General features: G+C 39.6%; 1 protein-coding gene and 1 pseudogene across 1 annotated transcript in view; one reads left to right on the forward strand and one right to left on the reverse strand.

Moving 5' to 3' along the window:
- The window catches only part of LOC137969426 (decapping and exoribonuclease protein-like), a 40,374-nt gene that overhangs the window by 866 nt on the left and 24,508 nt on the right, over positions 1-15,000 (forward strand). The gene's annotated exons all lie outside the window — the stretch shown is intronic.
- LOC137970294 (uncharacterized) overlaps positions 1-15,000 on the reverse strand; it is a 17,008-nt pseudogene that overhangs the window by 273 nt on the left and 1,735 nt on the right.

A 15,000-nucleotide genomic window follows, 5' to 3' on the forward strand; every position in this document is an offset into this window, starting at 1 on the left:
CTGTAATGTATGATGTTTTAATTGCTGGTTTTCACTCACGTGATCAACAGCCATGTTTTTCAACGAAAACAAAAGGAAGCGTTTGCATAATAATAGAGTTAAATTCCCGGAGGATTTGGTCGGGGCACCAACATGGCCGCCTTTTCTTTGTTTAGGGGCACCAACATGGCGGTCGTGACGTCATGTGAAAACCGAGAATAAACAAGTTTACTACTACTACCACTACTACTGCATTCCGTCTATAAGGAGCAAGCTCCCAAGAAGGTCTTCCATGCACGGACTCAGACCTTTCAATACCGCACCGTAAAATACTAAGACCTATTAAAATGGTCTTCAAGGACATTTTTGTAATGAAGTCGCGTCACTTTGCTCGTCTTGCAGCAGTTACGCGACAAGCGCTTGACATTTCATGACCAATGACATAACCACCGTCAAAGGGTTTACAATTTCACCGGATATAAGCCTGTTTTTCAACCCAAGCGCGAATTTTTGGTTGTTGTTGATTGCTCAGAAGAGGCTAATGCAAGTCAGATATGATTTGTGTTCTTGTTTTTTCATGTTTTGTAACGCATTAATAAATGACAACAAGTAGCGTTTTGCATTTCTCTCCCGCTTCTCGCACTCTTAGAACTTCCGCAACCCGTACCCATCCCGCCCCCTAATCTCCCGGGCTCCGGGCTCCGGGCTCCGGGCTCCGGGCTCCGGGCTCCCGCCTCCCTGTCCCCCACCACTTGTTTCAAAGCACATTTTTCAAGATCGTTTCCTTTTACTATAATATGTACAACTACATGACCCGTTTAAAAGATGTTGTCGTTGAAACTCTGCTATGAAAAGGAAACCAATAAAGTCTGGTAATTGCAAACTAAAAAACTATAGAATATAAAAATATGTCCATTCTCGATTTTTCCCATGAACTGCATAGTTGCCATAAAATACGATTCCAATAAAAAAGGATATGTTGAAAAAAAAAAATGAAAATTATTGCTGCATTAAATCTAAAAAAATGTACCCAACATATTTTCTTTTTAAGAAAATGGCAATATTGCGATAAAAATGTTAAATTTCTGAAATGTTACATGCAAGGGCTTAGAACTCCCGCATGAACTTGCTAAAATCTTGTCTCGATTTTGAGAAAATTACGATGCAGTAATCTCATAGGCTTCCATGATATAATCTTTGGGTACTAGTCCCACATTAAATCCCTGAGGCTTAAACAGCGAGCCAATCCACCAATCAGCATGCGGCTTTTCATAAATGTAAATCAGATCTCCTCGCCGGAATCCAAGCTCGTCCTTCTCGTTTGTGGCGCAATCCCACAGGGCTTGATACACATTTGCGTAGTTGATCAAGTTGGTTTTCTCTTCTGCAGGGCCAGGTGGAGTTTCGTCACGTCGTGCGGGTACCACAGGCGCTGGCTTGGTCCCAGGCCGTGCGGGTCTTTCGGGAACTTTCTCTTCTGTAGAAGTGAAAAATATTTTTTCCTTTTATATGGGCCCGTATATCAGATAATTTTAATTCACTGTCGATACGAAAAGCATTAAGGCCCGGCTAAACGATGAATGTTAAACGATCAAACATGTTGGGTGAACCAACATTTTATCGTTTGGCCGGCACCATGTTTGAGGACCATTCAACATGATGGATGATGTTGGAATGCGCTTGATACAGCATCAAACATTCGATCCAACAACATAGTACAGCATGTCTTTTTTTCTCATATTGGAAGTGCGAATTTTTCTTTTCGTTTGACCAGTCTCAACAAACATGTTGCACGCGCGCACGCGCATTGTGACTTCCAGTTGGGGTTCTTAATCATGTTTCTGTTAAGTTTGAATTGCTTCTTTCAGATTCTTATAAGTGGGATGCCTGTGAACTAGCTTGATAGCTAAGTGGACTTCAACTATAAACAACAACAACAACAACAACAACAACAACAGGCTCCCTACTTCTCTCGACTGGTAGCGATATCCGAAAGAACCAAACGCAAGCAGTTCATCTTGTGGCAGTAAAGTTAACCAATAAAGAGCATTGCTTATTCAATCTTCTTTGAAGGGTTAACCAAACAAGAGCTCCTGCAATCTTGTACAAAACGCGTTGGGCGGAAAACGTGACACACCACTATGAAATGCTCATTCCCTAGTTTGTCTGTGATAACAGATTAAAGTCTTCCTACTTTCCCCCTCTCCCCCTAATCCAATGTTGGTTTTGAAACGGCCAAAGGCTTACACAGTATTTTGCATCCCCATTATCGACATTGGTAGGGAGGAGAGGGGGCCAACAGACTTATTTGTTAGTGCACGTCAAATGATTTTTAAGCCGAAATTCTTCCCAAGAGTTCCATCCAAGATTGTGGGTGTCTGTACCCATGATCAATGAGAATTTTTAACCCCTGGGCAGCGCAACAAAATCGACAAGAGAACAACTACCTGCTACAAAGACCATCATAACCGATGAATGAGACATTTCATGCTGATGAAATCTGATAATGCGTAATGACTGTCGTCATTGGACGAAATTTCTCACGGCAATATTTTCCACCGAAAGAGATGGAAATTACCCCTCCTTTTTGTCAGTAATAATTAATAAAAGGTTCATTAAAATATTACGAAAAAATGGAATATAGTGCATTAAAATACTTTTGGCTATATATCCTTTCCCTCTTTCTTTAATGCGTCCAGAATACAGGATAAGATGCATGTGGTATATGATAATGTCACGAATCGTCCCTCTAACCTTTCATTAAAACGTGTGTGAAGAAATATCACTACTTTCCCTCTACCTATACTCCACAAGAAAACAAAAACAGCTAAGAAAAAACCCCGACACCTTTGTGTTGTTGTAAATAGTACTTGGCGTTCCGACCCGAGAGATGTTTCGAGATGTCTATCGACATCGAGCATGAACCTGATTAGCTACATTTCTGAACGTCTTTGTCTTCCTTACATAAGACTAAAAGGTAACTGCAAATCGCAGGTGTTCAACGAGTAGAATTTTAAAAACTACGCACTTAAAAACCAGTCCCAGCGGGAAAAATTCAGTCCTCAAAAGATTCTGCTCAAAAGTTCGGTGGACTTTACTGGGACTGAAAATCACGTCACACCAGGTTTTGCTTATAGTGCTACTACTAGTTATAGCTGTCGCTAAAGTGCCAACGAGCCAAGCTTGCGTGATCTGGCGCCTGGCGGCTGCAAACATCACGCGGCGTACTCGTGCGGCACTCTCATTGGTTATCGCTACGGTCAACATTTCATCGCTTTGGTCTACATTACAGCTTTTGGTCTACATTACACTCAAATTTGAAGCGCTTCTGAGATTTCGTCCGCCTAAAAATCTTCTCGCGGCTCTATAAGCTGCCGCCTCGCCAGGCCTTCTGTCTTCAGAAGGCCTGACTCGTTGGCAATAACCAATTAACAAACACATTTACTGACCCAAGTTTTAAGCCTTGATTTCAAAAAGACGATGATCCACCATTACTACCTTTAAAATCTTGAGAGAGCTGTGGCCCGTTTCTCGAAAGTCCCGAAAACTTTTCGGGCCCGGATAGTCATTTGTGAAACTGCCAACCGCTTGTTTTGGAAAGCCAATCTTTTAATGGAAAGTCGATCTTTTAACATAGTTTGACGATTTGAATCCTCTCCGTTGTTGAGATACAAAGGGAATTGTGACACCCGAGAATGGCCCGTAAAGTTTCGGGCCCCTGGATCGAGGAGAAAATGACGTAAAACACTCACTGGCGCTTGCGTACGCGGCTGAATTAATATGCAGCACCCGCCTTCGGGCTTTCAGACCTTTAAATTCGTGTTTGACATATGTAATGAGTTGCATTTACACACTGAAATTTAAGCTAGTGAGTAAATGACGTCACATTTCCCTAGATCCAACCCTCTACGGTCCAATAGGTCAGTTTTAAAAGTGAATAATGGCGGACCTTGCACTACAAGTAAACAGCCTTTGGATACAAATCAAAGCTCAAAACTGCCAGTCAGGTGTTAAGCAACCACACTTTTAAAATCTGATGAAACAAAATAAAATAGTAGCACTTAAATAGTTGATATATTAGGGTGGTTTATAGTCGGGTGCATTTCTATGCTGTGATTGTCTCAAAAATCTCGCACTGCATTCTCCGCCGCGGCTAAAAATAACATGCTCGTAGGCCTCTCCCCGCGCATAGCGCCGTGGGTTATGCTTTGGCTGCCTTCATTGGTGACAATACGTCTGTTATAACAGGCAAACGAAATTTCTTAGGTTTAGGTCAGTTTGCGGCACTCCACTGAAAAAGGAAAAACAAGAAAACGCTTATCACCCACTACCTTATAGAGCACAGGTTTCAAATGCAATACGAGACAGTTTTAAAGAAGCTTGCATCGGAACGACGCTCGCTTTTGGAACACATTTTAAAGAAAACTGGATTTGGCACATAGGTAGGAGACGACTTTTAATGATGAAAGTTCCAAAGAACAATATGAATAAAATCACTGAAGGAAGTCCAGAGTTACAAGTTATGGTTCCTCTGCACTGATTAACGGTGGGTGTTCTTCAGCTGAATCTCATACACGGCTCCGCACAAACTGGAGTCTGCATCGATTTTGCCGTGCAGGTTTACATGCTAAATAACCCAAGTTCCTCTACATTACTTTCAATGATAACGTCGGCAGAGAATCTTCCTCTTTTTGGCGATGGAACTTCCCCAACCTCGGTCAAAACCCTGGAATTATTTTTGCAATTGAAGCACTGACAATACTCATTGCAGGATATGCCTCCTCTAAAACATGGACATCTTGTTTTTCGAAGGCTTCTCTTGCCTCTAATAGCTTCATTATCAACACAGGCTTCAAAGCCAGGTGAATGCAATTTCCTTTCCTGTCCACATCGACATCCAACTATTCTAGGTCCAGGCCTTCTAGGTTGAGGAACTCTAAAGGGCCTGCTCAAAGCACCAAAAGTGTTTTGGCAGTTGAAGCATTTGCATTTATCATCATCGCAGCCTTGCCCAACGCTATAACAAGGACATTTTGTTCTTCGTCTCCCCTTGACATCAACACACGCTACGAATTCAAGACTTTTTGTTCTTCTGTACGTATCCTGCCCACAACGACAGCCACGGCTTTTCGCCATTTTCTTTTCGTCTGGTACATTACAGCAATTCCGACATTTGCATTTGTCTGTGCACAGTCTACCACTGCGTGCACAGGGACACCTGACGCGCTTTGATTCCGCTGTTGGGCCACACGCGACCTGACCCCTTGACTTCAACTTTCTGCCACACTGACAGCCCCTGTCCTCTGAAACTCCACCGCCATCTAAATTGAAACGTTCGAGGAATTCGATTAGCATGCGCTCATCGGTCTGCCGTCCTAACACTGTTTCTCGGCTGCAAGGGTCTTGCATTGAGCCAGCAGCACTGATCTCTGGATATGTAGAGTTGAATCTCTTTAACTTAAGCGACCAACCTTGTAAGCGATCATCTATCGTCTTCAAGATGCCCTTTTGCGAGCTACACGTTTCTCCATCTAATTATACTGTCTTAATCGCAGGCACATACATGACCTCCCGGAGTTCACGACCACGTTTCTGTTAACAAGGGTGGCCGTTTACAAGAGAAACAACTTGCCTTTTAAAACAATGAACACACAACACGATACCCGAAGCTCGCCGTTCAATTTTTTTCTACCACTTATCTGTTAACCTCTTCTTCACGCTACCTTCATACGACTCAGTTCGGTTTAATCACTCATGACCACACACGACCAATTTAAATAAATATCTTACTGCGTTATTCTTGCATATTGACTATTTCTGGACCTTATTTGTCCCAGAAGCCAAAAGTAAAATTGATAAAGTGTTGACTCGCTAAACTGTAAAACAGGCCGAATGGACTGGAAAGAAAAAGTGAAGGAAGTTCAAGTGAGTAATTTTTATTTGAAAAAGTTTGAATCTGAGACGATTCCTATGTATCAGCCTTAATATCATGTTTGCTCCATCAAGAATCGGAATACGGCCACACTTGTGACATACTCGAAATTCTTTTCCCCTGCCTCGTCACGGTTGAATGTTTTATAGCGTTCTGCAGGTTTCGTTTGACTGACCCTGTCCGTTGATCAAAATGTTTGGTTGGTTTTGTTTTTACGGCGACTAATTGAAAATCAATTTAGATAGTTTCTTAACAAACTGCGATGTTGCGTCGGGTGACTGAGTGAAACAAGGAAATAGGCCTATGAATGGCTGCGAGGCTGCTGTAAATTGTGTTGCTGTAATTCTAATTAGTCTACATTAACATAAGAAAAGCTCAAAAGGTTTCTATAAAAAAGGGTCACCGGCAGCCTCGCTTCCATTCTTAGGTCAGGTAACTTCGCTACAACCGTAAAATTATCTATTTGCAAGTGTTCACCACCGCAGATTCGCTCTGAGGACAGACTCAAGCGAAAAACGTCACATTTAAAATCTCCCCACGGTAGTCAAGTTACTGCCATGAACTCGTATTATTAACTCCATGTTACATAATGAGACAAGAGTTACATCACCCACATGAAAACTCTTTGGGATCGATTGCGTGTACAAATCATTAACCTGTTTTTGTAAAATACTTTTTGTCTAAACGGGCGTTAGTGCACCGGGAACGCAAAATACACAGTGTCAAAACATCAGTTTGTAGAAAATGAATAAGGTCACATACTGCAACCATGTGTTATACTGTGTACATGTATGGCGCTAAACGTTATTCCTTAATAAAATTCGTTACATAACACTTACGTGGTTTTGTTGCCCAGCATCAGTTGATGGCGGGGATACCTCGGGCTTAGAGGGTCGCACAGGAACCACAGGTGGGACGAAAGCAGGAGCCTGTACGGGGGCTTGAGGCTCCTGAAAGGTCTCAAGCGGTTCGTAATTTTCTATTTCCACTTCCCCTGGGGGAGCAGGAAGTGGTGAAGCTACCGAGTCTTCAGGGCTATCTGGTAGTTCATATGTGTCGTCCTGTAACGGTGCGGCGGGCTGTGTTGAGGCGGGAGCAGGTGGCGGAAGTTTGGAACGCCTTGGAGCGGGAATGGCGGGTGGGGTATCGTCTTGATGCGCTTGTGACTGCGGCTTGACAGGACGGGGTGGGGGAGGGGATAGAGGGAGTTCATTGTTGTCATCTCCTCTTGGCTCCGTTGAGGATGATCCAACAGCTAAAAGGAATTCACATCAACATGACTAACAGGATTAACTTATGCTTTCAAAAGGGAAACGAGGGAGATGACAAAATTAATGTATGAAACAGAAAGATGCTGACTCCGTTTCAAAGCGGATTAAAACAACGAAATTACATTAAAACAGGTGAGCCTAGCACAGACAACTGTACACCACACGATAGGTGGTTTTCCATTTCCGCTGTTGACTTCCATGTGTTTCAGAAAATTAATGACAAAGGGAATCGTAACTCTACACAACATAAATGTACAGAGTCAATTCAGCAGATGCATGGAGATAATACAGCTTTGGCCAGATGGCATTTTTCAAAAACCTATAGCAAGCTTTAAGCAGTCTGTTTCAACCCTTGACGCTCAAATTAAATTTGAACACTTACCAGGTCGTGGTGATATGGCGACTTGTCCAGTAATTTCATACTCCGGTAACTGTGGATTGGCCTGCTGGTTGGGACTGGAGGATGGCAACTGGCCGACTTCTTCATAAAGTTCTTCACCTCCTACGTCATCATAACATTCTTCTCTATTATCATCTACTGTGTCATCTTTTTCCTCCACAATGCTGTTTTTGTTTTTGCGCCACATTCAAAATAATTCAAGCTATCTTCAATCAGCCTTAAGCTGCTCTGCTTATTACGGAGGTTTATCCGCTTCTGCAAACAATTGCGTTCTGAAAGGGATTCATTTGCAGCCTGTCTTACTGCTTCTATCCATTTTTCTGTTTCCTCCTTTGATGAAGTTTCAAACTGAAAGTAGATGAATTTAAGTCCATCAACACAAGTACAATTAACCTACAACCTTTTTTCAAACAGGTTATTTCAGCCCTGTACACGCGATCGAAAACTTTTGTTTTGCCCCACCAAAACATTTCAACTGAAGGCTCTGGGTACGAAATCTATTATCTATGGCCAATACGTATGGCAGCTGTGCGAATAAGGCCCATTCTGCAAAAAGGAACACCACAAAACAATGGGCACTTTTATAAAAAACAAAAGTTTTTTCACTCAACCTTGTAATTTGAACATCTCAAACATTAGAACAGCATCGACAAAATACATTGTAAAGACAAGATATGTACTACAACGTGTTACCAAATCAATCAACAGAATCAATACCTGGTAAGATCTATGTCCATCAGGGTGTGTTAGAGTAAATTCCCGACCCTTCTTGTTAGCTGTTTTTGCCTCATAGCCAGGCAACAAGATGGAACCTTGTTGTTTTGGCGACTTCTTGTCTTTGAAGTAATACAGCACATGATTTCGCAGAACACAGTACCGTTTCTGATACTTGCTGCCAATGAATTTTTTCCCTTCTTTGCGGTGCTTTTGCAGAAAACCTACACAAAGGAGAGTTGATCATTGTGTTGTAAAATCAGAAAATTTTCCTGGTCTTTCAATGGCCCAATCTTCATTATCAAAACAAGAGACTACAGTGTACATGTTAAGACCTTTGTATGAGCACAGCTATACATGTACAATGTATACTATTATGTTACAACAGTTAGTCACTGATGGTACAGGTACAAGTCAGATACATGACTGTAATACAAACAGATGATAATTATTATTATTATCATTCTGCACATTTTAACAATAGCTATGAACCAATGTAAAGGTAAGAACTAATGATAAATTACTTTTGAATGATACAAGGTTAAGGTTACAGAATCAATACGGATGTCTGTCTTATGCAGCCTGCATCTCATTAGTATTTTGTAATCAAACATTTGAGTTTATGGAATCTTTTGAAATGCATGTGACGCAGAACATAAATTTACCTTCCCTGATTACATCTTTAACATTTTCAGGTTTGGTGTCACAAGTCAGGTTCTCTAAGTTCAGGGTTGATGATTTCTCCTTCCTCGTCATGCCATCAACTTGACTCTCACTTTCTTCTGAAACAAAATACGACGAATGACAGAAAACGCATTTATTTAACTCTTACAAATGTAAGTGCTTCTATTTTATCCCATTTATATTACAATAACAATAATTCTATTATTATAATCTTTATTATTCCACTAATATTACAATATCAATTGGTCAAGAGAACGCACAAAATATGAGACAGTAACACACTGTAGTGTCCTGGTTTGACCAGATTAGAAGAGAGCAAATACGGACTGAACTGGATTTTTCAATAAAAGAAATATTGTTTTAATACAAAGCCAAAGCCAGAATTTTTAGTTCGTCATTGCTTGTCAATAGTCATTTTGTTTATCCAATCAAATTAAGTCATCTAATCAAAATAATAAAGTTGTCATTTGCATGCACCTTATTGTGAAAATCAATAAGATTCTGAGTCAATGCGGGAAGAAGCCAAAGTACTAGAAAATGGTATAATAGTGGAATGATAAATCCCTATTGAAAGGTTTAACAATATAATACATGTGGACATTTTGCTTGTTGCTTAATACTACACAACTCACAGATTTATAACCATGCATTGGCCTCATGGCCTCATGGTTAGTGCGCTCGACTCCGGATCGAGTGGTCCGGGTTCGGGGCCTACCCGGGACATTGTGTTGTGTTCTTGGGCGAGACACTTTACTCTCACAGTGCCTCTCTACACCCAGGTGTATAAATGGGTACCGGCGTAATGCTGGGGGTAACCCTGCGATGGACTAGCATCCCATCCAGGGGGGAGTATAAATACTCCTAGTCACTTCATGCTACAGAAACCTGAGATAAGCACCGGCCTGATGGGCTTTCTGGCTCGTAAGCAGTGACTTCATTTATTATATACATAATACTAATCTATGTTAAACTATTCCATAAGGCGTCTTTACATCACATGCAGGAATAGGAGACACTGCATTAGGTCCAGACTTATGGTCAACTTGTATAGGAGCAAAATACACTGTATCTGGCTGAATAAGAGATCAAGTTACCCAAAAAACAAAAATTGTCCAAATTTCAAACACTGTGTCACTGAAAAAGTGAATTTGTTTCAATGCCTTTGCAAAAAAAACAATTTGGTCTTATTACCACAAAGATTCGCTTGGCATAAAACTCTGTGTTTTAAAGCAACTATCAAGTTATTATCAGTGGCTGTAATCCAGCTCTGGTGCCAAATCCGAAAAAAATGTCTAAACGCAATAATACTACATTGCACATCAGCAAAATTGACAAGTGAATGTATTTATGTGTACAAATACACATACATCAAACACTATGCCAAGCCCAGGTTTTCTTGAACAAGGAATTTATCACCAAATGAAGATGAAGTTGGAAAGACAATAAAAGGGAAGTTACTCTTGCAGACTGCTTTGAAGTCAAGGTTTGTACACAACATAATGCATAATATAATATTAAGAATGGCCATTTTATAGCAGAGAGAAAAAATTTTTCCAGATAGATTATACACAGTTATGTACATGTAAGACTAGCCTAATATTAAGCATCTCATGGATAGAGGGTAGTTGACTGTAATGATGGGATACATTATTTCTCCAAGAAAAACTTGGGCAAATACTTTAAGTGCATCTAATATGTTCATCTAGCATAAAGACAGGTGAAAGACATTTTATTGTACATTGCATTCTAGAAACGTCTCCTTTACCTTATCTTTAGTTGGGGGATGTACATGATATTATGCTCATTGCTGACTAACTACATGTAACAGGCCATCTGTCTCTATATTAGTCAGAATAACAGATGCATTTAAAAATCATTCTTTGCCCAAAGTTCATCCCAGAAAGATATTATACATGTACATGATCCACAAAATAAAAAGTGTCAAATAAAGAGAGGAGAATAATGAAAACTCAGTAGGTTGCATGGTTGACTTTGGAGCATGTGTCCTACAAGACTGATAAAAATTGTGTGAGCTACATGTAAGCTTTCACACTTTACACGTCAAACATTTAAATACACAAACTCAATATCCTGTCATCATACTGTGTGTAACTAGACAAAATAATTTACATGTATATGTTAACTATAACAATAACATCTTTACCTGTTTCAGGTATCTCATAGGTTTTCCTCCCGTTGATCAGAATCCTGATTGTCTTGCTGATCATGCTGACTAGGTTCTTCGTAATTTTCCGCATCCCCTTCTTCCATGGCAACATACTCTTGTCCTGTCTCATCACCCAGCTGCGGTGCTACATTTATTGTCTCCACATCACCTGACATGAGCTCATAATTTTCACCTCCATTGTCTACGGTGTTTTCTATGTTAGTCTCTACTTCACCTCCTGGGGTCATAGTGTAATAATACTGATCATTGGATCCTACAAAACGGAAAGAGTAATAGTCAAGAGTAAGTCCTAATATTAACTACTTCTTCATAACCAAGAGTGAGGTTGTTACAGCAGCAGTTACAGCAAACTAAGGCCTTGCTGTATTGACTGAGCAATGGTGAGGTTAATACAGCTAGGCCGAGGTTTGAGATTTTGATGTAATGTCTGAACGGTCAAGGGTTGAAGTGCTACTAAGACAAAATTTGCATCTTTCCTATCTAAGCCATTTTAAGACATAAACTTGTAGTCTGTACAAGAAGAAAAATGCTGTTTACTATTTCAAATATCTCTTTCTGTTCCAGGTATATTCACTTTTTTTTAATATGCAAATCAGCCAAGTGATGATTTCATAAACTCAATCGAATTTTGATCAAATAATGATGAAAAGAGACGTCTTAGCCAATTTGTATCAGAAATGCTTGATTCTTTGCAGTAAGATTCTAGTACATGTAGCAGCGCTTCTGATAGGATCATTGCGGAAAAAAATTAAAGATTATGCAGAAATTTTTGGCCATATTATGCGTAAACATGCAATGATTATGCGCAAATTACACCGGATTATGCGGAAATTTAAACATTTATAGAACTAATAATTAGGCCTGTCCAATGTATTTACATGCTTATGGTAAATCAGGACTCGAAATTGTGACCAATACAATCGCTTTTTCCCTTTGCGATAAGATATCTGGCCGAGTTGCATTCGCCGTTAAAATAAAAGGGTTGGTAATCGCATTTTGCCGAAATAAAGCGATAAAAAAATATTTTGTTTCTTGTCATGATTTTGTTTCAATTTGGAGATATGGAGCAAAATTGTGATGTGGTTGAACCACGATCCATTCCCTTGATCATTCACCATTTTCAGCGGTTTTTTACACATGCGTATTGCGGGCTCTTTGTTCTGTACAACTTCATCGCAATGATTGTCCCTACTTTACCAGAGTTACAAATGATGCAATTTAATTTGCTACTATAACTTGCGGCTAAATTTTCATACCTTGTATCTTTTTTTAAAAATTTTGAGCCTAGGGTATGTTATGAAAATGGCTCCTTCCGAAAAATGAGTGGAAACTGCTTACGAACTTTCATCTTGCGAACGAAATGGTGTGTTTTCTTCAATGTTCAGGAAAATAAGCGTTTCAAAATAGTCAATCTCTTTGGCTTTTGTGTTTGTGAGGGTGGTAAGCAGCTGCTTTATCACTAATATCAGGCATTTCTTCAGTTTTTATGCGGAAAATATCGTAATTATGTGGAGGATGCGGATTTTAGGGAATTATGCGGATTATAGATGTTCTTCACAATATGTGCATACCAGTTTTGTTACCATGGCAACACACTAGGTTCAAGACATCCCTGACTTTAAAGGCTTTGCCGGCCACTTTTGGTGTTCTATTTTGATATTAATTTTGCCAATGGTGCCTCATCTGCATGATCCTGCAAGCATATAAATATGTTTTTTCTAGCTTAAGATCACCACAATATTGAAATCAGGTTGGAGGGAGCTGGGAAATTATTGTGAGTTGCCATGGGAACCAATTTCTTTATAGCCGCAGGTGTGTTGTCTGTAGAACTATTGGCCTACCAAGTTTAAATGGTACCTACTGTAAATTGACTGAGATAGCTCTACATGTACTTGATGTTATAATGGGGTTGAATGAATGACGTCATCAGTCCTGGCATTTGCATATTTTACACATTTTTTAAACGTAAATATCTCCGGGACCAATGCAGATATTTCTAAATGATAAACTGCGTTTTTAATCTTTTTGGAATTCTATGTGATAAACCTAAAAATTCAAGGGATAAAAATTTGATCATAGTAGCAATTTAAGTTGTTTATTATATGGCTAACTGAACGGTTCTAAAGAAGAAAGACTAACTTGCATAATCCATAATCGGCCCATGGGTATTACGGGAGAATAATGCCCTAACTCTTAGCTGCTCTTAGCCAAACGTGGCATGCATTATATCGGCCAGAAAACACTAGACATGTAATACACTGTAATAGACCTTTTTACCGATACGGCGGCCATTTTGATTTCTATTGTTTCGAATAGCTATTATGGGATGCCCAGGGGGCAAATTAATATGTATTTGCCCCCTGGGCATCCTATAATAGCTATTTGAAACAATAGAAATCAAAAATGGCCGCCATATCGGGAAAAGGGTCTATTCACCTTAAAGGTTGCTTTATCATATTTCGTGATTATACATGTAGCATCCCTTTTCAGTGATTTCAATAAGTGCTGACAGCCAACAAAAAGCATTGGCTACATACTGCTTGATTTTCTCACTTAATCCACTTATGCCCAGAAAAACAAGTAATTACATGTAGATGCATGCCAATTTTGACATCCAACAAAAAGTGTCCCTTTGAGTCTAAGCCTTTCCCACCTATTCTAAAAAATAAGGTAAAAAGGGTAAAGGTTAGCATTAGTTTTAGCTTAGGGCATAATAGTATCCCAGATGTCTTTTAGGCATCTCATTCCAACGGGAATAGCAAAATGTCACACTCCGTTGATGATATGCACGATTTTCTCTGTGATTATTTCGTAGGTCTGTGGATTATAATGCTTTGTATTTAATTTCTGACATTTATTCGTCAAGACTCATGGAAGACTACTCATATTTTGATAATTCAAAATGTGGTTGTTTCACAATGCGATCACTGACCCGAAGAGAGGTCACGAATAAATTTATTTATACAAGTGTGGATTAGAGTTTTTTTCCACATATGGACTTCACTCATGCAGATCGATGGTGACTATATTTTGCCACAGAAGAACCCAGAAGTAACCACATTTTCTCATATTTTTTGGAGTTGAAGATTTTATCAAATATACCATACATGAGCCGCAAGTGGCACTTTTGATTTGATCAATGCACTTAAAAGCGATCGCACAGACGCAGATTTCAGCTTTAACTTACTTTTCATTGATTACCTACATTGAACAAAGGAATAATTAATTAGAACCAGGAAGGAAGACGTACACATCCACAGATCGACTCTCAACAACATCGGGTATTACACGCTGCCGCCCTTCGCTTAAGCGCTTCTTCTTGATGTACATTTAGCTCACATGAGCTTCCCTACATTTCAATGTAGCACATACGTAAATCGTTCACCTTGACAACAAAATTTTCTTCTGACACGCAATGAAAGTATGACATACATGTATATGCTTAGAAGCCAAAGGCTTGACACCAGGGTCTGTTTGTAAACTGAACATGGTAGTCTCCACCACTACTCACCTCTGCATTGTGGCTAGAAGATACTGATTACTGGTACGTCACGATTTTTCAGTTGATAATATAAAAGGAATTGCTATGCATTATGTGATACTAATCTTTCCTCCTCTGAGCTTAGGGTACATGCAGCTGTTTATCGTGCCTTGAGGTGATGTTAATTGTCTGTATTCCAAGACATGAGTGATGAAAGAGCATGGGGACACTTCGTGACACTTATTGAAATCCATGTGCATCTAATTTCATGCATTTCTGGACATAATTATCTGACAAATTGTTCTGATTATTTTTAAATCTAACATTTAAATCCATTTTTGACTAATGACG

Source organism: Montipora foliosa, chromosome 9, assembly GCF_036669935.1.
Source record: "Montipora foliosa isolate CH-2021 chromosome 9, ASM3666993v2, whole genome shotgun sequence".
In the NCBI taxonomy this organism is placed as follows: Eukaryota; Metazoa; Cnidaria; class Anthozoa; order Scleractinia; family Acroporidae; genus Montipora; species Montipora foliosa.